The following is a 23,321-nucleotide window of genomic DNA, read 5'->3' on the forward strand; positions in this document are numbered from 1 at the left end:
CCTAAGTACTATCATGAAGATACAGTGCCTCTGAACTTTGGCGTAGGGATAGGTCACGTATTTTGCTATACCAGTGTCTTTTGTATCTTTGGATGACTGTATGAACTTTTTTCAGAGTAGCAGCCGTATTAGTCTGTATCCGCAAAAAGAACAGGAGTACTTGTGGCACCTTAGAGACTAACAAATTTATGTCAGCATGAGCTTTCGTGAGCTACAGCTCACTACTTCGGATGCATAGAATGGAACACAAAGACAGGAGATATTTATACATACAGAGAACATGAAAAGGTGGAAGTATACCAACAGGTATACCAACAGGAAGCATATCAACAGGCAGAGTCTAATCAATTGAGATGAGCTATCATCAGCAGGAGAAAAAAAAACTTTTGAAGTGATAATTAAGATGACCCATAGAAGGTGTGAGGAGAATTAACATAGGGAAATAGATTCAATTAGTGTAAAGACCCAACCATTCCCAGTCTCTGTTTAAGCCTGAGTTAATTGTATCTAATTTTCATATTGAGTCGAGTTCAGCAATCTCTCATTGGAGTCTGTTTTTGAAGTTTTTTTGTTGCAAAATTGCCACCTTCAAGTCTGTCACTGAGTGGTTAGAGAGGTTGAAGTGTTCTCCCGCTGGTTTTTTAATGTTATGATTCCTGATGTCAAATTTGTGTCCATTTATTCTTTTGCATAGAGACAGTCCGGTTTGGCCAATGTACATTGCAGAGGGGCATTGCTGGCACATGATGGCATATATCACATTGGTAGATGTGCAGGTGAACGAGCCCCTGATGGCATGGCTGATGTGATTAGGTCCTATGATGGTGTCACTTTAATAGATATGTGGACAGAGCTGGCATTGGGCTTTGTTGCAAGGATAGGTTCCTGGGTTAGTGTTTATGTTGTATGGTGTGCGGTTGCTGGTGAGTATTTGCTTCAGGTTGGGAGGCTGTCTATAAGCGAGGACTGGCTTGTCTCCCAAGATCTGTGAGAGTGAGGGATCATCTTTAAGGATAGGTTGTAGATCTTTGATGATGCGCTGGAGAGGTTTTAGTTGGGGGCTGTAGGTGATGGCTAGTGGCGTTCTGTTATTTTCTTTTTTGGGCCTGTCCTGTAGTAGGTGGCTTCTGGGTACTCTTCTGGCTCTGTCAATCTGTTTTTTCACTTCAGCAGGTGGGTATTGTAATTTTAAGAATGCTTGATAGAGATCTTGTAGGTGTTTATCTCTGTCTGAGGGATTGGAGCAAATACGGTTGTATCTTAGAGCTTGGCTGTAGACAATGGATCGTGTGGTGTGTTCTGGATGGAAGCTGGAGGCATGTAGGTAAGTATAGTGGTCAGTGGGTTTCTGGTATAGGGTGGTGTTTATGTGATCATCGCTTATTAGCACAGTAGTGTCTAGGAAATGGACCGCTTGTGTGGATTGGTCTAGGCTGAGGTTGATGGTGGGATGGAAATTGTTAAAATCACGGTGGTCTTCCTCGAGGGCTTCTTTTCCATGAGTCCAGATGATGAAGATGTCATCAATGTAGCGCAAGTAGAGTAGGGGCGTTAGAACAATGCTTCCTTAGCTCTCGTTCCCTAAGTCAGCCATAAAGATGTTGGCATACTGTGGGGCCATGCGGTTACCCATAGCAGTGCCGCTTACTTGAAGGTATATATTATCCCCAAATGTGAAATAGTTGTGGGTGAGGACAAAGTCACAAAGTATGAACTTTACCTTTCCTGCTTGTAAAGAAGCTTCTGTTGTTTGTTTATATCTGAGTGTTAACAATGAAGCAACAAATAGCTCCCAGTGTCTCTTCAACCTACTGCTTACAACAGCAGAGTCAAAACCCCATGAATAGCAATGTCATGAGAACACTGACCTTATTCCTCTATGGAAAGCTTTGTCTATAATCAGATGTGTTATACAAACACTAAGGCCATGTCTACACTAGCGAGCTTACAATGGCACAGCTGTACCGATGCAGCTGTGCCACTGTCAGATCGCTCATGTTGCTCTCCCGTTGGCATAATTAAACCATGGCCAGTGAGTGGCAGTAGCTATGTCAGCGGGAAAGCGTCTCCTGACGACACAGTGCTGGCCACAACGGCCCTTCTGTCGGAGTAACGTATGTTGCTCAGAGGGGTATTTTTTTTCACATCCGAGTGACATAAGTTATACCAACAGAAGTGCTAGTGTAGACATAACCTAATTTTACTATCAATTTACAGTTTGCCACTTAGGAGAAAATATTCTTCTCTACTTCACAGGTAGCTGGGTTAGCTGCTAGAGACCTTCACATGAGGAAGGTGGCAGGAATCCTTTCTGTATCACAGTTTCATCATGCTCCCCCTCGTGCCCAGTCATCCTGAACAAAACTCAGCTCCCTTTCCTCCCCGTCCATGCACCAGCAGATGTGGGAGTAGTCTCGGCCATGAGTGAGAGGACTCTCAAGTTCTGCACACAGCTTCTGTCTCTAACTAGAAGGAAGCAGTAGGTGAGAGAGGAGAATACACTGAAACCAGCATATTTCTTATCTTGTGTGGGCTTTCACCATCCAGGCCAGAGGAGCATTTGCTCTAATGTCTGCAAAGTTTACTCTTTAACTGTATTGAGTCTGCAGCTGAATACCTTCTTCCATGGATGAGGTCTGCTTCTGAATTATATTACAGATCATCAAAGCCCCTTTCTCGGATGATGCATTGTTATAATGTTCACTCCGTCTTATGAAGTGTTAGTGAGACAGGATCATGAAAGCAAGGCTCTTTGGTAATATACTACTGTATAATGAAAGCACAGTGCCTTCCAGGGAAGAAAGGCTCCAGGACTATAAAGTGAAAGCAAGGGTATGATTTACAATAGCCTCACCTCTGGAAAGAGGAGTTCTGCATATGGGAGTCAATGGTAGGAGATAATTTTACCACTAGTAATTCACACTCACATATGGGCAATTTAGTGGGCCTTAATCAATATCCTCAAATGTAACACACTGGGCCAGATTCATCCCTGGTGTATCTTTATTGATTTCAGTACAGTTTAACCATCCATTAACTATAATTCATGGCTATTGTAAAGAATATTGTAAAATCTTTGCCTGCTGTTTAAGGGAATATGATTCATTGCATACAGACAATTTTTCAAAGTAGTGCATATTATTTTTAAATAATTAAATTGGGGGTGAAATGTCCTTTTCTGGTATCAACTGCTGAATGATTTTAAAGTACCATTATAAATACGTAGTTCCAACATTATCTCATAGCTGCAGGCTATAGAAGTTGGATGTTGTTGTTCTCATACCTCATTCTTTCTGCTTTTTTTATTTTCACATTTGTTTTCCAGATATAAAGGGATTTAAAATCGATTTTCTGTTTTACTTATTCTTCAGAAATACAACTTAGGGCCCAGTCCTGAAAACTTGTACTCATGTGAGTACTTTTAAAATGAGTAGGCCCATTGAATGGGCATAATCGTTGGATAAATCTATTTGTGTACATAAGGATTGGTAGAATCAGGGCCCAAAAGGCCAAGAATAAAGAGATGGTATTTATCAGATATTTTACTGAAATAATTGTAGCATTTATGCACAACTCCATCATCAGGATGAGTATCTGCTAAGTATCTGGCATGCATAACAACAGGCACCACAGGCTATGACTCGTATTCATTTTTGAAAAAAAATCTATAATTGCCTGTCCAATGTTCTAGGTGCTTATCCCATAAGCTCCTTCCTGCTTCCCACCCAGACCCCATGAATCCAAAGAAACACCTAGGAACCCTACTTGAGAACTTGGATCCCACTGTGTTAGGTACTGTACAAATACAGAACCAAAAGACAGTCCCTGCCCCAAGAAGCTTACAATTTCACAATATGAACATAAACAAGGACTACACATAAATATATCTACCTCAGCCCACACAATCCTCACCAGCTTTAACCAAGAGAAAAAAAAAGATGGCCTTTGCAATGTGTTCAGAAGATTAATAAATCTGGGCCTGGCAGACCAAGTGAGGAAGCAAGGTCCAGAAATGACGACTTCTCACTGCGGCCTGGTCTACACTAGGAATTTAGCTACATCTCTCAGGGCCATAAAGAATTCTGGTGTAGACAGCGCTTCCATCAACCTAGCTATTGCCACCTTGGGAGGTGGATTACCTTTGCTGATAGGAGAAGCCCTCCCATCAGTGCACCACTGTAGCATTTTCAGTTTAAACATACCCTGAGAATGCCCTGCCAGCAGCTCCCTCTCATTTATACCGAGGGAGCGCCAGCTAAAGCACTTCGGTTAAACTCACCTGTGGAAGTATGTCATGGGAAGAGTGGCGATCTCTGAGGTAAACATGAACCAAACTTAAGACTTTTTAAGTTAAAACTAACACTGAATTCCACTCAGAAGCTCCATGGAAACCAGTGCAAATCACAGAACATGTGCTCCAAATGTGCAGTTTCTCTTAATAAACAGGCTGCAGCATCCTGCTTTAGCTTCTGAATGGCACCAAATCATAGCCCTGGGTTGAGCACAACCCATTTATCTAATTTTGAAGCAATGAAAGCATGAGTAATTGTGGCAAGAGCCACACTGTAGAGATAAATCACACTCATCTTGCCTGGTGCATATGGAAGAAAGAACTCTTTGGCAGCCATTACTTAGGACTCCAGGAGTAAAAAGGTCTACCAACTCTTCCAGCTGCTTCCAGCCCACCATCATTACTTCTGTCTTGTTGGGAGTGAATTGCAGCCAGCGAGTGCTCATCCAAGCCCCCCAGTTCATTTAAGCACCTATTTATATAGTGGCCTAGGTGTGTGTGGCACCTTACAATTTACTTTCTTCTGAGCACAGTTCTCACTGACGGATGTCATGTGGCTATACTGTAGTAACAATACATTAAAAAAGAAAAGACCATAATAAAAGTCATATTATAAAAGTGGCCATTTAATAATAAAGTTGATATAAGTCACTTAGATATTTCTTCCTTTAACTTTTCCATTAAAGATCAAGTTAATGCTATTTTAAGCAGCAGCAATAATAAAAATGTGCAGATAACTGGTATGCAAAAACTGAGCTTGTCTCCTGCATTGTTTTCTATGTACATATTTCTAGATTGCCTATCACTGTAGCACAATGTCTAGGTAACAATTTTCATTAATCTGTTCAAATTCTACTCTTAGTTAAATTAACTGATCTCATAAACGAGATTCCCCTTTATCATTATTCTCATTGCACCTTGATTCTGAGGCCTTGTCTACACTACAAGACTATTTCGAATCTACTTAAGTCGAATTTGTGGATTCGACCTTATGAAGTTGAATTTGTGTATCCACAGTAAATACACTAATTCGAATTTCTGAGTCCACAGTAACGGGGCTGGCGTCGACTTTGGAAGCGGTGCACTGTGGGAAGCTATCCCACAGTTCCCGCAGTCCCCGCTGCCCATTGGAATGCTGGTTAGAGCTCCCAATGCCTCCTGGGGGAAAAATGTGTCGAGGGTGCTTTTGGGTAACTGTTGTCATTGAACCGTCAATCACGCCCTCCCTCCCTGAAAGCTCCGGCAGGAAATCTGTTCGCGCCCTTTTCTTGTCAGTTACAGCACGTACGCCACAGCACTGCGAGCATGGAGCCCGCTGCGATCATCGCTGCACTTATGGCCGTTGTCAACTCCTCGCACCTTATCGTCCACCTCTTCCACAGTCAGCTGCTGAGAAATCGGGCGAGGAGGCTCCGGCAGCGTGGTGAGGACAGGAATTCACAGAGTGGCGCAGACCTCTCACAAAGCAGGGTACGCCGCGCCGTGGAGATCATGGTGGCAATGGGTCAAGTTCATGGTGTGGAACGGCGATTCTGGGCCCGGGAAACAAGCACGGACTGGTGGGACCGCATAGTGCTGCAGGTCTGGGATGAATCACAGTGGCTGCGAAACTTCAGGATGCGTAAGGGCACTTTCCTTGAACTCTGTGACTTGCTGGCCCCTGCCCTGAAGCGCCAGGACACCCGGATGCGAGCAGCCCTGAGTGTGCAGAAGTGAGTGGCCATAGCCCTCTGGAAACTTGCAACGCCAGACAGCTACCGATCAGTAGCGAACCACTTTGGCGTGGGCAAATCTACCGTGGGGGTTGCTGTGATTGAAGTAGCCCACGCAATCGTTGAGCAACTTCTCTCAAAGGTATTGACTCTCGGAAACGTCCAGGACATCATAGATGGCTTCACCGCGATGGGATTCCCAAACTGCGGTGGGGCTATAGATGGGACTCACATCCCTATCCTGGCACCAGCCCACCAGGCCAGCGAGTACATTAACCGAAAGGGCTACTTTTCAATGGTGCTGCAAGCACTGGTAGACCATAGGGGACGTTTTACCAACATCTTCGTTGGTGGGCGGGCAAGGTTCATGACGCGCGTGTGTTCAGGAACTCTAGTCTGTTTAAACGCCTCCAGGCAGGTATTTTCTTCCCAGACCACAAAATAACGGTTGGGGATGTGCAGATGCCTACAGTGATCCTCGGGGACCCAGCCTACCCGCTAATGCCCTGGCTCATGAAGCCCTATACAGGCGCCTTGGACAGAGAGAAGGAACTCTTCAACTACCGGCTGAGCAAGTGCAGAATGGTGGTGGAGTGTGCTTTCGGACGTCTCAAGGGGAGCTGGCGGAGCTTACTGACTCGCTCGGACATCAGCGAAAAGAATATCCCCGTAGTTATTGCTGCTTGCTGTGTGCTACACAATCTCTGTGAGAGCAAGGGCGAGACCTTTTTGTCCGGATGGGAGGTTGAGGCAAATCGCCTGGCTGCAGTTTACGCTCAGCCAGACACCCGTGCCGAGAGAATATCCCAGCGGGAAGCGCTGTGTATCCGGGAGGCTTTGAAAGCAAGTTTCCTCGGAGAGCAGGGTAACCTATGACTCTCCACTTGCTTTCAAGAGAAACTGACCCTGGGCCTGTGTCTGTATGTGTCGATTTCGATCTGCGGTTACATACCCCGTTCTCCAAGTTTCCCCCACCTCCAAAGCACGTTTTAAAGCAAATTAATTGTAACACTCATTATTAATAAATCTTTGTTTTACTTTGCATTTCTGTTCAGGTGTTGAAACATGGACGCATACTGTGCTGGGCACGGTGTGCACTGATGTACAGACCGCTTGTTCCATAGAGGAATGACATCCTCCTGCTCCTACATAGGTCTCTGGGGTGGGGGACGGTTGCAAGTGGTTGTGCATGAAGGGGAGGGTTTGCAGGAAGGGGTGGGTTTGCAGGAAGGGGCAAGTGGTGCCTTCTTTGGATAGGGGTTTGGATGACGGCAGTGGGCTGCGGGTTTGGGCGTAGGAAGGGGTGAGGGGTGTGGGGGAAGGGTGAGTATCTGTCCGTGGATGAGGGCTCTTGTTGGGGCTCAGGGCAGCGGAGAGGCTCGTTGCTACGGTGGAAGTGCATGGTAAGGGCAGCGTGCCTTAACATTAAGAGGGTGGCAGGCGCTAGGACCCTGGACAAGCATACACATCACAGAATGACCCGGGACAGCATACACCACACAGAGTGACCCTGGTGCCTACTCACTGCAGTGTGTGTGTGCCCTGCAGTTGATCATACCCCCAAGTCTGTACCCTGGTAATGTAGGCTATACTGTGCAATTATAAATCCCCTCCCCCCCCCATACACAAAAAATCCTCTGACACGAAAGACGTGACCGAAACAGTGAATAACAGCAAACAGCTTTTAATAATCTAATACACAGTGGGGGGATGAAACTTGGATTTGGGACTGGGTAAGCCTGTAAGGGAAGCACTTCTACAAATTTATAGCGTGAGAGGTGTGTGGTACATTAGCGCTATGCAGTGGTGCAGTGACAGTTCTCACGGCCCCTACCGCCCCTCCGTCTTGTACTTTTGGGTGAGGGGGGGGCAGGACTTCTTGGCGGGGGAGGGCGGTTGCAGATACACTGCAGGGGGGCTCTGTCCTCCTGCCTGCGGTCCTGCAGAACATCAACAAGGCGCCGGAGCGTGTCCGTTTGCTCCCTCATTAGCCCAAGCAGCGTTTGAGTCGCCTGCTGGTCTTCCTGCCGCCACCTATCCTCCCGTTCGATGTGTGTGCGATGCTGTTGACATAGGGTCTCCCTCCACTGTCTCTGCTCTGCCGCCTCGGCTCTGGAGCAGGCCATCAGTTCCGCGAACATCTCGTCCCTAGTCTTTTTCTTTCGCCGCCTAATCTGCGCCAGCCTCTGCGAGGGGGATGCCGGGGCAGTCCGGGAAAGAGCCGAAGCTGTGTGATGGGAAAAGTAACTGATTTCCTTGAACAGATACATGTTTGCGAACAGTGAACACAGGGAAACTTGTTGCCCTGTATGGTCAGTGAACAAGACCATACAGGGCAACAAGTTTCACGAGATCTCAGGACAAGTTCGAGATTTCGGAATACGCTCTCATTGGCTGCGGCATTGCACAGGAGAGCGGACAAATGGGGAGAAACAGCTGAATCCGTCTAGCAGACAGTCCTGGTAAGCCTTACAGTACATTCTGCTTATCAGTTAATGGATAGCTGTGCCCTCCCGCTAAAGGCAATCTGGAAATCATATACTCTGACCCTTTTCCAGCCACTCCCGCCAGTGCACGGGAAAGATCAATGTATGCTTTTCCTATGTGGCCTACAACACGTGGCTGTTAAGCGAGGGTCATTGTTATGCAAAGTAAAAGTCAACCATTCACAACAGTAACAATACACTAATTGCCCTAATTAGATGCAGCATTTCATGAACGAGATCACCCTGATGCGGGTCCCTCGGAGTCACAAAGAGCGGATGCTAAGGGAAGCCCTGCAGAGACCAGGACCATATGCGGCCATGCTTGTGGAGGCGATGATTCCCATGTACATAATGATGTCCTGGCGCAGAAGAGTGTGCTTCCACGGAGCACCCAACAAGGCACCTCTCCCCAGGAACCTCCTGCGGAGGCTTTTCGAGGACCTCTATGAGACCTTTGTTGAATTGTCCCTTGAGGATTATTGTTCAATCCCTATATGTGTGGACCTACTTTTCATATAGTTTTTCATTGAAAATTTTATATATAGTATTTCTATTTTTTTATACCTGTTTTATAAAAAATAAATGTTTACATGTTTATAGCACTTACCGCCTGATCCTTCCCCTGATTCACAGTCCGGGTTAACGTCCGGGGAGGGTTGGTAGGGGATCTCTGTGAGGGTGATGAAGAGATCCTGGCTGTCAGGGAAAGCGGTATTGTGTTCGCTGTCGCCTGCGCCATCCTCCACAGACCCTTCCTCATCTTCCCCATCGGCGAATATCGAGGAGGAACTGTCCAGGTTCACTATGCCATCCACTGAGTCCACGGTCACTGGTGGGGCAGTGGTGGCAGACCCACCTAGAATGGCATGCAGTGCCTCGTAGAAGCGGCATGTCTGGGGCTGGGCTCCGGAGCGTCCGTTTGCCGCTCTGACTTTTTGGTAGCCTTGTCTCAGGTCCTTGATTTTCACGCGGCACTGCATTGCATCCCGGCTGTATCCTTTCTCTATCATTGCTTTGGAGACCTTCTCGAAGGTCTTTGCATTCCGCTTGTTGGAGCGCAGCTCCGACAGCACAGACTCCTCGCCCCACACACCAATCAGATCCAGGACTTCCCGGTCTGTCCATGCTGGGGACCTCTTTCTATTCTTGGATTGGCCGGACTCCTCTGCTGGAGAGCTCTGCATCGTTGCAGGTGCTGCGGAGCTCGCCCCGATGTCCAGCCAGGACGTCAGATTCAAAGTGCCCAGACAGGAAAAGGAATTCAAATTTTCCCGGGTCATTTCCTGTGTGGCTGGTCAGAGAATCCAAGCTCGGACTGCTGTCCAGAGCGTCAACAGAGTGGTGCACTGTGGGATAGCTCCCGGAGCTACTAAGTTCGATTTGCATCCACACCTAGCCTAATTCGAGCTAGCCATGTCGAATTTAGCGTTACTCCACCTGTCGGGGTGGAGTACCGAATTCAAACTAAAGAGCCCTCTAGTTCGAATTAAATGGCTTCCTGGTGTGGACAGTTGAGCGGTTAGTTCGAATTAACGCTGCTAAATTCGATTTAAAGTCCTAGTGTAGACCAGGCCTGAGACAGTTTCTCACTGGATTATTCATTAATTAGGTCTTTTAATTGTGGATTAATTAGCAGTTGAATTACAGTATTCCTTATACTTGTCAACTCTTGTAGCACTAATGTGTTTGTCATCAAGCATGATAGATGTTACATTTGCAAGGGGATTTATTACAGATGTATTTCCCCAGTACCTCAGTGAACAGACAGACAATCTATTCAGCAAAGTGATTCTTTCTCCTACAATGGAGCCAAAGAAATGTTTTGCTGATGTCTGTGGTATATTTTCTTCCTTTTATTTACTGGACTTCACTGAGAAGCTGACTAATTTTCATAAATATTGGAAGAGACCTGCTATATTTAAAATGAAGCTGAATTTGGGGACATGTCTATGTGAAAGGGAAAACTGAAATTTCAAAATAAAGCACAATATTTTTTAATGAAGGAATCATATAGGCTCTTAGCTACAATATATCTCTGTTAATTAAAAACAGGAAAATTAAGGTCCACTTACCTCAGGGCTATTTTATGTCACCAGTTTTTAAGCAGGATACCCCATTGACTTAGCCCCTGGTTGACTTAAGGACTACAGCCTTGGTTCTCAGGTCTGGACAAGTACCATATGGTATAGGACCCTAGTTTTAAACTACTTTTATCCTTTCCACATTCCAGAGTCTTCCAGAGGCAAGTTTAGCCCCCTTCAGAGATTATAGCATCCTAAGGCTCTTTCTACACTGGGCTCAGTTGCCCATGGAGCCATTGTGTCCCTTCATTCTAGCCACGCCGCCTTCTGCACGAGTCACATTCCCTTCACAGGGATCTGTGAAAGGGGATGTCAGCAAGCCATTTTGCTAGCGTTCTGCACCATTCCCTTACATGAGAGGTATTCCCTGGCCAGTTTAAGACCCTTTTATTTTGCAGGAACAGAGTAAAATGCCTATGTCTGACCTGCGAATCAGGCCCCACATCTGCCCCAGTTACTGCACTTGGAAGGAACACTTCAGCTATCAGTCTCAAAATCATGGGAGCTGGGGCAATGTGCTCTTGCCAGCTCAGTTCCTTCATACTCTGATGCCACGGTGATGAGTGCAGTATAAGAATTTAGGGCACACCAGTTAGATAGATTAGAAGAAGGGCTGCTCTAAATTACTCCTGCTTCAGTGACTATATTATGCCATCAAGACTTGTCACCTCAGGGCCACTCCACTGGCTGAGGAGCTCTGGAGGACAGTACACTCCAGCTCTGCCTCCTCCTGATCATGGACATGTCCTCAGCCTACTCAAGAATTCCCTCTACATGCTTTGATATGTAGGGACCAGGTGGCACAGAGCTGGTGACACCAGGTTTACATCCCCCAGGGATTCACTTTCCATCAGGGCAGTCCTTAGCTTCCCCATTAAAGCAGTTCTCTATCTCCTTTGTGCTGTCAGAGAGGTGCGTAGAGGATGGAGCCAGCACCCAAGATCTGAACCTTTGTGCACTGGGTGGTATCACAGATCTTCTCAAGGATGCTGAGTTAGTTGCTATAGAGGTTCACACAGTGCATGCTCACAGTTTTTGGGGCGTGGGGATGTTCAGTACCATTTTAGCCTACAGTAAGGAACACATGCCCTCATATCACAGCGATGGACACCATACGAATACTTTTACTAAAGACAACTATGTTTAACTTAAAATGGTATGTTTTCTTCACAAAGATCTATTAGCTGGTTAGATTTCCTCTACCAGTGCTAGATTAGGTGTAAGTGGCCTTCAGAGGCTGAAGTTCTATAACTCTTTTTCGATTCTACCGTAAATTTTGACAGCTAGTGAAAATAAATGACCAATCTCTCCAACCATTTATTTTATTGAAAAGCATTTTCACACCAACATATGTCCTTGAGATGTAATAGCAAAGGTTTATTACAGTGCAGACATGGAGAGAGCAAATATCTGGAGTCATAAGCATTGTGTGTGTATAATACAACACGCTGGGTTGAACTTGTCCCAGGTGTAAGTCTATTGAAATCAGAGGAGTTACACCGGGGGTGAATTTGGCCAGCTATCTTTAAAATATAACACTCTTAGGGTGTAATATGCTGCATTTATCTCTGTTCTCTTTCTCATATACATATCTTTCTCTTTTGCAGTTCATTAGAAGCAACAAAGACCTGATGACAATTTCTCCTTCCTGCTTCCCACCCTGACCCCATGAATCCAAAGAAACTGTAAACTGTAACCAGCAAAATTGTCACTTACCTACAACTAAAGGAACACAAGCGTCCAGAGCTCCGGTTATGCACTGTGGTTAGTTAATTGGGGACGCTGAGGTTGTTTACAACAGCAACATAGTTTATGCTGAGCCAGATCTGTTTGAACCCCACAGCTGACTAGCCTTCCACATGCACTAATATGCTATATTTGTACAGTGATAACATGATCTGTGGTCTCAGAACAGAGACACGTGCAAGATAAAATATCTATACTGCATGACTCAACAGTACGAGAAACAGCAGTGTTAATAGACTAGCATCTTACTTGAACTATGGAATAGTGAGAGAGCTAACATTACTTGGAACTGTAACCTACAGTTATTTAAACCACACACAGGTGCCTGTGTACTTTTCCACTTGAAAATGTCATGGGTAATCCATACTTGAAATTAGTTAAATAGTTTTCTGTTGTTACTGTAAAATCCTTGCAATTAACATAATTTTTATAGACAAGAAACCTGTTAGTACAAGGAAATGAAAAGAGAAAGGGATAAGGAAATCCCCTTCAAAGGCAAAGACAATCAACACTATGCCCATCCCCTCTATTTCAGATCCTTTTTGAAGTTTTATTAAACTGTAGGTAAAAGCTGTTTGCTGTAACTCTGGTTATAAGGTTGATATTAGAATGACCCATCTAAAAATGCTTCTGTCTGGTAACAAAACAAAGTATTTTGATTATAGTCTCTCTCTTGAGTTCAAATCTAAAGCGATCAGATAATGGGTTACAATAGGGGGGAGAGCAAACATCAAGTCCTAATCTGAACCACCATAAATTTCAGGATGGCTGTTTTCAGATTCAAATTCATAGATTCAAATCTACTCCGGTTGTTTTAGTTCTGAGCTGGATCCAGAACCAGAAAAAAGTTTTACAGTTTTTGTTCTGACGTGAACAATATCTCTTGAGAACTGTTCTTGTGAGATTTTATCCCCAGATGGTGATCATCTGATTCTGTGAGTAACTAATCTCTTGCGAGTGCCATCATTTAAGGACAAAGTCTCACAAGAATAAACATTGAGAGAGTTCATAACCCAAACTCGAATCCTAGCCCTGATTAGGCCTTGAAACTAAAGCTGAATCCCAGCTAAATGTAATCCGTATTCCAATCTTAACAGTATGGCCCATCACTAGATTACATAAAGTGGGCCAGATCTTCATTCCCATGCCATCCACTGCTACCCATTCTTGCTCCTCTAAGGTGTCAGAAGCTGGAAATCCATCCCAATGGGACAGCTGTGTGTTCTCCTTGCCCAGGAGAATCCCGAAGCAGGTTAAAGACACATAGTGTGCTCTGTGTCATCTGCTCCTAGCCCAGGCCCAACACAGAGAGCATATTCTTCACTGTGATATTATTATGATCTGAGTATGGCATAATTATGCAAGATAAGTCATGTGAAGTATCACTGGAGAAGTTATGATTTGCTGAATATGATTAGCCTATGTCTCATTTTTGTATCTGAAGTTATGACTAGTGACTGTGTACCTGTATTTCAAATGTAGTTACACCTGGGTAATGCCCACTAGACAAGACGCTTTCAGGCTAGATAGTTGATTGGGAAGGGCCTGTTCAGGGCAATGGGCCATTAGCAAAAAAATATAGGCTTTAGGAGAAGCTTATCTCCCACCTGGGAAGCCTTCCTGAGAATGCTACAGAGAGCCTCCTTCTAGCAATGGCTGCTATGACTCTACAAGGACATGTTATGAGAATGCTACAGAGAGCCTCCTCCTGCTATGACTCTACAAGGACATGTTATGAGACCAGATGTCGCTAGGCTCCATCTTGGGGTGTCAGTGTTTTTCCACAGACTGGAACCAAGCTTTGGGAACAACGGGTTCCCGCTCTATGCAAAAGCTATATAAGGCAGGGCGTGACATCATCTGGGGTTCTTCACTCCCCACCCAAGAAGACTCCTAAAAACACCGGAGGAACAAAGACTGAGTCTCAAGGGATTTCTAGCCTGTGAATGAAACACCTCAGGATTCCAAGCTATAAAGCCAGTGCAGCTTGCCCCTTAAGAATCTGAAGCCTGCATGTATTATCTCTTAGGGTAAGAATCTGCTAGCTATGTCCAATCTATTAGTATATTAAGCTTAATTTGTGTTTTTTATAATTTGCTAGGTGATCTGCTTTGATCTGTTTGCTATCTCTTATAATCAATCACTTAAAATCTTTTGTAGTTAATAAACTTGGTTTTGCTTTATCTAAGCCAGGGAGTTGGAGTGAAGTGTGTGGGAATCATAACTCATGGGCAAAGGCTGTTGTATATTCCCCTCCACATTGAGGGAAGAGGGTGAATTTTATGAATGTATGCTATAGAGTTCCCTGTGCAGCGCAAGATGGTATCATTTTGGGGTTTATACTCCAGAGGAGGTGCATGTCTGAGGAGCAGGGAGTTGCCTTATCTGTATACTTCCTAGGCAGGGTGTGACGGTTTGGATCACAGAAACCCCCTTGGGGCTGCCAACTGATGTGCCAAGACTACTTCTGCCCCTGCTTTCCTGCCATGGCAGCTTAGGACTTCAGTGCCCTGCTTGGTTTGAGCCAGACCCACTAGCCTGCTGCAAACCCAGACCCAGGGTTTGAACCACGTCCCCTAATAGCTGTAGGCTTGACTGAAAGCAACTTACAGAAGTTTTCCTGTCTTTAATACTCAGATGTCCAATTCCCAATGGGGTCTAAACCCCAAATAAATCCATTTTACACTGTATAAAGCTTATACAGGGTAAACTCATAAATTGTTCGCCCTCTATAGCACTGATAAAGAGATATGCACAGCTTCCCCCCCCCCCCAGGATTAATACATACTCTGAGTTAATTAATAAGTAAAAAGTGATTTTATTAAATACAGAAAGTAGGATTTAAGTGGTTCCAAGTAGTAACAACAACGTGACTTACCAAGTAAAATAAAATAGCACACGCAAGTCTATGTCTATGTCTAAGAAACTGAATACAAATAAAACCTCACCAGTTCCAGTAAGCTTCCTTTTACAGACTAGTCTCCTGCTAGTCTAGGTCCAGCAATCACTCACACCTCCTATAGTTACTGTCCTTTGTTCCAGTTTCTTTCAGGTATCCTTGGGCGTGGAGAGACTCTTTGCCAGCTGAAGAAAAAATGGAGGAGTTTCCCAGGGGTTTAAATAGACTCTCTCTTGTGGGTGGAGACCCCCTCCTCATTCCTATGCAAAGTCCAGCTCCAAGATGGAGTTTTGGAGTCACATGGGCAAGCCACATGTCCATGCATGACTCAGTTTTTACCAGCCAAGCCACATTCCTGGAAAGGCTCAGATGTGGATTGGCATCTTCAAGTTCATTGTTGGCTTAAATGGTTTTTGATTGCACACTTAATTTGCACTTTTCTCAAGATGCTGATCAAATGCTTTACTAGGCTAGTTAAAATCAAGCCAGTACACAGCCAATATTCATAACTTTGAATACAAAAATGATACATGCATACAAATAGGATGAATACATTCAGTAGATCATAACCTTTACATAGATATGTTACATGGCATATGTAGCCTAAAACATATTCCAGTTATGTCACATATACAATCATAAGCATATTCCATAAAGCCTTATGGGAGGCACCATCACACAGGGTCTGGTCAGAAAGCCTGCATGTAACTGCAGCTGGGTGTGTCCCTACCTGCATGTATGCTTGTGAAAGTGCAGGCTAGAGAGCTAGGCAGCTTGTCACAGCAGTACAGTGCGAGAGGGAGCCTGGGCTGGTGGGTCAGGGGACTCAGTAGTACCCCAGTTCCAGGTGGTATCCCAGTGTGAACCCGTCACAGTGGACTCCAGTGTTCCGGGGCCTTTCTAGGTGTCATGAGTCACAGCAGCCTGGAGGAAACCTTCTATTCCCCCTCAACCTTGGATGTGCCAAGACATACCTGAGAATCTAGTGCAGTATGTTTGCCAGTAGAAATGTAACCAGAAGCATTTCTGTTTCTGTTCCTCTACACTGATGAATTTTTCTTACCTACATCTGTACAATAACTATGGTGACTTCAGTCCAATTTGGGGGGAAATTCCTAGAAATTTTTTTTTCCTTTTTCTCCTTATGAAATTCTCTCTCTCTCACACACACACACACTTTCACTCTATGAGTGCACTGGTCAATTTCATTTATAGGGAATTCTGCTATGGGACTTTCAATATTTGATGATGCCAGCCTTTTCTCTATCCCTATTTTTATATCTCTGTGCTGGTGCCCCATTTATTTTTCTGTTGTAAAAAAAAATCTTTTGGCCAGAATTTGCAGGAGGAGGAAATACGTTTTTAATCAAAAATGGCTTTTCAACTACAAGGAAAATGTTGCAGAATTTAGTAGGATTTTTAATGGTTTTACATCAAAAAAATGGGAAATTTAAAAACTTTTCTGAAAAAAAATGTTTAGTTTTTGGAAAAAAAAAATTCTTGGTTTGGTTTTTGAAACCTAAAAGATTGATTACAGTTTTTGAAAACCAAACTCTTTTGGGGTTTTATTTCAGTTTTTCATTTAAAAGAAACCAAAAGAATTTCATGGGGAATTAAAAAAAAAAAACATGAAAAAGAATTGGCATTTTTCAACCAGCTATGTGCATTACTCTTCAGCCTCAGCAATTCTAAGTATTAATTACAGCAGCTGGTCCTGATTCTGATTTCACTTAGTTTTACTTCCCTATAACTTCATTGACTTCAGTTAAATCACTCCTAATTTATACCAGTGAGAGAGGAGAATCAAGTCCATGAACTGCAGGACTAAAAATGGAGTTTTGCCTTTAGTCCTGAAAGAGTGAAGATCTGATTGTAACTACAATGAGCTCTTGTGGAAGTGAGTTCCACTGTCTTCATGCAATTCTTGATGAATTTCTGTCTCCTGTACTCGCAGTCTAATTTATCCAAACATCAAGCTCTGTTACACTGAAGTAATGGTCACGGAATGAAAAATGCGTCATTGGACAGTTAAGATTAATCCCAGAGGCCTATGAATATTAACATAAAGGCTTGAGAGTCAGTGAAACAATGCATTTGGATGATGTGTTCACAGAGACTGTGTTATTCATGCAGGCTGATGATTTCTCTATCAGGTGGAGCTTTTTCAAGGTGTGTGACTTCATTCCTAAATTGCAATAAACAAGCCCGGAAGCCACAAATGTACCAATCTCCATAGTCAGGTCCGAATCCAGTAACACAGAGTACAGTCTTCTGGTCAGAGCAAAGTGGAATGGCATTTTTTGTGGAATGGCTATTTGGGATTCCAGTAGCAGTGAGGAATCCAAAAAGACTCTCAATCGGAGAACTGATTCAGGAATTGGAAGAGGCGATGACCACAATAGAGGGAGATACTATGGAGAAGACAAGTTCTTCAAAGTGCTTCCCTCTTCCCATCAACATCACATCTTTTCCTATGTGTTTGTACAGTGCCTAGCATAATGCGTTCCTCATCCTGATCCTTGTCATTGTGTGCTACCACCGTACAAATATTATTACTAATTAATAATAATAAGTCACCTGATTCTTGACTTGTTTCTGGTCCACCAACTGCTATTCATTCAGCTGCTAATGTTGCCTAGGCATTGGGAAAGGCATTGTTTGTGTTTGCTATAATGAGATGTAGAGCTGGGACTCAGAAATAGACTGCTGGCACTTCAAGTTATGTTGCCTCCCCAGCTGCAACAATTGATTCATATGCATGTTGAATAAATTGAGAAAGAGGATTGTGCCTCCAAAGAAGAAGAAGGTGTAAGTGAGGAACTGTAGCCCACTACAACCCCCTGGGTTCAGTTCAAGGAAGGATTTGGACCATTTCAGGGAGTTGTAGGAAGTGTTTGTAGAGATAAATAAATAATAATACCTAGCTCTTGTACTCCAGAAAAGTGCTGTGTATCTCAAAGCATTACAAACATTACAAAGGAGGTCAGTGTCATTATAACCAGCTTCGCATCTGTAAAATGGGTATTTAAATCTTCAGACTAATTGTATGATTGAATACCAGAAAGTTTGGCAACTAATAATACAACCTGATCCACATCATATCTGAAAAAGTCTGTACTGAGTATTCAGTTCCCAAAGCTGTTTCCAAAAATAGCTTGTTCAGACATGTCCAGTTGCTTCTTTGGTTTCACAGAGCCAGTTAAACCATTAAGAATTAAAAGACAGATCAAGGGTGTTAAAAGAACCCATCTTTTTACTTTCATTCTGCTCAGAACACACACACAACTTCCAATTACTATATCTGAACACTACCTACTAGCCTATTATTTTGTATAAAACAGCATGAGTAGCTACAATTAACTCAGGATCAAATAACCCAATCTATTGAGTAAACAATATTAAACACTAGCTGCATAGACATAACAGTTCTCCTGCTCTCTCTCCCCCCACTTGTTCAGAGATGAAGTAATAAAGTTCTGAAAATATTCCATTTGCTAACAATCTCTAGAAGACCTCTGAGATGAAGGGTCAACCACTGGATGATAGGGGATCCAGAATCTCCCAGTGCAGTTCTACCATTGGTAGAAATAGAGAGAACATTAGGGGTAGACAAGGCACTAGTGTTTTTACCATCGTGTCATTGAATCCTGCTCAGAACAGATCTATTCTAAATAGCACAATAGAGAACAGAGAATTTCAGTGCCCTTCTACACCAGAGCTTGCCATTGTTTACCCCCAGTAAAGATGTATCAGTAAAATACTTCCTCAAAACTCCTAGTGTAGGCAATGCTTTAGTGCAACAGTGTGGCAAACAACAGCTCCTTGGAGATACACTTCCCACAAATGTCTAGCAGAAGCTATTCCCCATGAGAATGGCCCAGTGTCAGGCTGAAGACAAGGTGGAATTAGCTGTGTAGATTTTCCACTCACTAAAGAAGCTGTGCAGTGCTTAAGCAAGACTCAGTGTTGACAAGAATACTTGGCCACCAAAATTATTTCTGCTTGTTGCTTTATTTTCACAACATTCATATGGCCTTCAAGAGCCATCTGTACTTGCCAGAGCTGCACAGTGAGACTACACTATCCACAAGTCCCACTACAAATCATTCCAATAGGACAGCTCATTACCTATTTGAAAGAAAGGTATCAATGCCCTTCTGACCTTGTGAAGTCGGCCCTTCCTGATATAGTCTGAAAGGGTACTGGGGAATGGGGCCAACTTTTAATTCCTGGCTTAGCTGCAGCTATGAGACAGATGCTCTAAAATGTGTCTGGAGCATCCATGCCAAGAAATGATTAGTATTCCCAGCTCCCAAGGATTCTTAGAGCAATTCTCAGAAGCCCACAAGAGAATGAGGGGAAAAGTTGATCCTCAATACTATTAAAGAGTCTCCGAAGTCATTTTGGTTTGTGGAGGCTATACTTTTGGAGGTGACGTGTCCATAGATAAATTGGCAATACTTTACCAGCCAAAAACCAGCTAAGAGTTCCTGAAGGATTTTGCTAATGTTTTAAGGGAGACTCACAGCATTTTAATGGAGATTTTTGCAAGATACTGGAACACTTTCCAAATCTTTTTGAAGGAAGGACAATGCTATGACCGCACAAGTCTTGTACAGGAGGTAGATAACAAAGCTATAAAGAACACAAAGCACTATACAAATAAATAAATAATAATATTGTTAATGCCTGATGATTGCAGATGTGTGCAGATGTAAATCCAGAGCAAAGCCCCATACTCAATCTCAAGGTCCCTTTTTTTAGAACTGCTTCCACTGGCACTCACCTCACTTAAAAGGTGTTCTCTGAGCTGAGTAATGGGAATGTTATCAGTCAATTGAACTCTTATTTGATTTCATTATGCAACAAACCAAACATACAGCAGGGCCCTGGTGTAATACTGATTTATGTCATGTCTGATTTGTTTGCCAATCACTGCTCAGAACTTTGGTGGTACTTGAAATAGGAGGGTATTATAGTAGAAGCCAAAATCAACTGATAGCCTCAACAGAGACAGCAGTACAGTGAGTGAAATGCCACTAGCCTTCCATCCATATCAAAACAGTGAAGGAGCAGAACCTTCTTCCAGGAGTTCACATCATCATCAAGGCCTAATGCAATGAGATCAATAGATGGAAACCTGTTGCTTTCCAAGTAAGGCTAAAAATAGAAGCGGCACAGTTATCCTTCTCACTAATTTTCTGTTAAGAGAACAAGAGAGCTATGAAGAGGAAACAGACCATTGGCCTATCTACTCTATACCAACATCCTACCATTGGCAGCCTGTTCAGAGATTAGGTTTGAGGGGGAGAAATGACTTGCCAAAGAGTACATCCTACCATACGTCCCCCGAAGTGATCAGCTTATGCCCTGCGGCATTGCATTTTAACAAACAACAGCAATTCAGAGGAATAATTCTGAACCTGCTCAAAGGCAGCAAACAGACAAGGACATTGCTTTAACAGGAGTGGTTGTAGTAACAATGAAACAAATAGCACCATCTACTGACTAAACTATATTAATACCTACTTAATTCACATACATAGCAATAAGCACCAAATATTTTTCCATCACTGTAGTAAATGCGCCCCCTCGAGAGGCAGTAGCTAAATTGGCAGAACAATTCTTCTATCAAATTAGCAATTGCCTACACCAGAGTTTAGGTCAGCTTACCTACATCACTCAGAGGTGTGAATTTTTCTACAGCCCTCTGGGATACAGCTAGGGTAACCTATTTTAGGTGTAGACCAGGCCTTAGTCAGCAGCATTCTGGGTAGAACCAAAGTGGAGAAGGATCACTCCCAGAATGAAAAAGAGGACTTGTCTATGTCCACTAATTCATGAGCAATACTATTTTTCTTTAAAGTGCTGGGGTACTACTGAGCTAAAGAACTCTCCATTAATCAATCCTTGATATCCAATCAGGTCTATACATTGTCTTTTGATAGGTCCAACATACCTTTCAGTAAGTATATGTAGACATGCCATGAATTATTTTACACAAGAGACAAGGAAAGATAAGAAAAGAAGGGTTGGGTGTTGTGGGGTCTAAAAGGCAAGGACAATAAGCATGAACTTCATGCAGTGGAGGAATGGGGTCACTGAGGAATTTAAAAAGATAGACAAGGAAAATTATGTTAGATTTTGTAAGGACTAAAGTGATCATAGGTGCCAAGAGGCCAGAGAAGAAGGGCTTACACTGATATCAGGAAACAAACACCTCCTATTAATGCCAGATATCTCACAAACCTTGTCTCCACTAGGAACTAATGATAACTAACATGAGATAAAATCCTAGCAAAGCAAGGCATTTGTAGTTTTAACATAGGTTAGCAAGTTGAGGTAAATCAGTGGTTCTCAACCAGGGTACATGTACCCATGGGGATACCCAGAGGTCTTCCAGGGGTACATCAACATCCAGATATTTGCCTAGTTTTACAACAGGCTACATAAAAAGCATGAGCAAAGTCAGAACAAACTGAAAGTTCATACAATAACTTTTTTATATAGCTCTATATACTATACACTGAAATGTAAGTACAATATTTATATTCCAATTGATTTATTTTAGAATTATATAGTAAAAATGACAAAGTAAGCAATTTTTCAGTAATAGTGTGCTGTGACACTTTTGTGTTTTTATGTCTGATTTTGTAAGCAAGTAGATTTTAAGTAGGTGAAACTTGGGGGTACATAAGACAAATCAGACTCCTGAAAGGGGTACAGTAGTCTGGAAAGGCTGAGTGTCACTGGGGTAAATCACAGACACCCCATTGTCTTTACCTCAGTCTGCCCACATATGAAAGCTACAAACTGCCTGGTCTTCACTAGAATTTTACAATGTGTCAGCTATCATGCAGTAAGAACACACCCAGGCTTTTTTCCTAGTGAATATGCACCCACAGCTCCATTCAAAACCATGTGAAGTCACACACAGAGTAAGGCACAATGTGGTTAAATTCACTGAACACACTAATAAGACAAATTTATCCCTGGCATAACTTTATTGGCCTCAGTGATAAATTTGGCCCAACAGTTTTTAAAAACTAGGTTGTGATTTGCTTTGCTGTGTAATGTTGCCTGTAAGTCTCATCACAGGGCAGCAAGCTCCCCCAGGGCAGTATTTGTACTTTTGCCAAATTGTTCATCATAACTTTATAAAGAAGAGAGCAACAAGGGAAAAGAAAAGTTTTAATCCATACCTATAAAAACTGTGAACAGAAGAACAAGCACTATCTATTTCTTGGTAATGAACCTGATCCTCTCCCACTGGGAGTATATCTAGATAAAAACAGCAAAAAAGCTTAGTGTGTAAATTCTCATCTCAGTGTCATCTTGTTTATTAGATTTAAATTTAGTTGACACTTCCATGACCTAATAAATGTGTCAGCGAGTGCTCAGATAAATATGGTAACTCTGTGTGCAGATAAAAGGACTGGCAGACAAAGTGTCCATGTGAAAAGGAAGAAGTTTGCCCAATTTAACATTTCAAAGGTAATAAAACTGGATTTGGAGTTGTAAAGTAAAAAATATTAGTGAATTTTGCTTGGGTTCAGGTTTCATAGGAAAAAAAAGTCACCATAGTTCTAGTGCTACCAGAGCCCAGTTAGTGATGTAATCCTTCTTTCTCTGCTGTACATACTGTCCCAGGCTACCAGCAGAGACAAGAAAGAAATGTACAACAAAGCAGAATGGGAGCTGGCAGCATCAACCTCCAAGAGGCAGTACCCGAGGTCACCACACGACTACTAACATCAAATCACAACTGCAAAGGACATTTAAAGGAAGGAAAAAACAATGTCCTCATGTGAGGCTGTAGGGTTGGGTTTGCTGTTGGGTTTTGTTTTTTTTAATGTATTGTGCTAGTTTTTAATTTGGGGAGGGTGGGGGGACAAAAAGAGAGTAGGACCAAGAATGAGAAGGGACGGGTGAAGGTGGTAAAAATTGAATTTTAATGTTATGACCATTCATAACATGCAGTGTATTGACATTAGTGTTGATAGGGTAATTCACTCTGAAATGGTCAATGTTTTCCTCTGTACATGATTCATGGAGCCAATTAACAAGTGTTGGACACCATGAAAACAAATATAGAGCAGCAAAGTA

At 43.0% G+C, this 23,321-nt stretch overlaps 1 long non-coding RNA gene across 2 annotated transcripts in view; it reads left to right on the plus strand.

Annotated features, from left to right (window-relative positions):
- Nucleotides 1-22,984, plus strand: part of LOC123372325 — a 50,074-nt gene extending 27,090 nt beyond the window's left edge. The window contains exons 4-5 of one of the 2 annotated variants that reach the window (XR_006580214.1): nucleotides 12,178-12,334; nucleotides 22,866-22,984. This is a non-coding gene — a long non-coding RNA (uncharacterized LOC123372325). Of the gene's footprint in view, nucleotides 1-12,177; nucleotides 12,926-22,865 lie in introns of those variants that run through there. The other variant, XR_006580213.1, reaches the window with a different exon arrangement.
- Nucleotides 22,985-23,321: the final 337 nt, after the last annotated feature.

The sequence above is a fragment of the Mauremys mutica genome, chromosome 6, assembly GCF_020497125.1.
Source record: "Mauremys mutica isolate MM-2020 ecotype Southern chromosome 6, ASM2049712v1, whole genome shotgun sequence".
Lineage (NCBI taxonomy): Eukaryota > Metazoa > Chordata > Testudines > Geoemydidae > Mauremys > Mauremys mutica.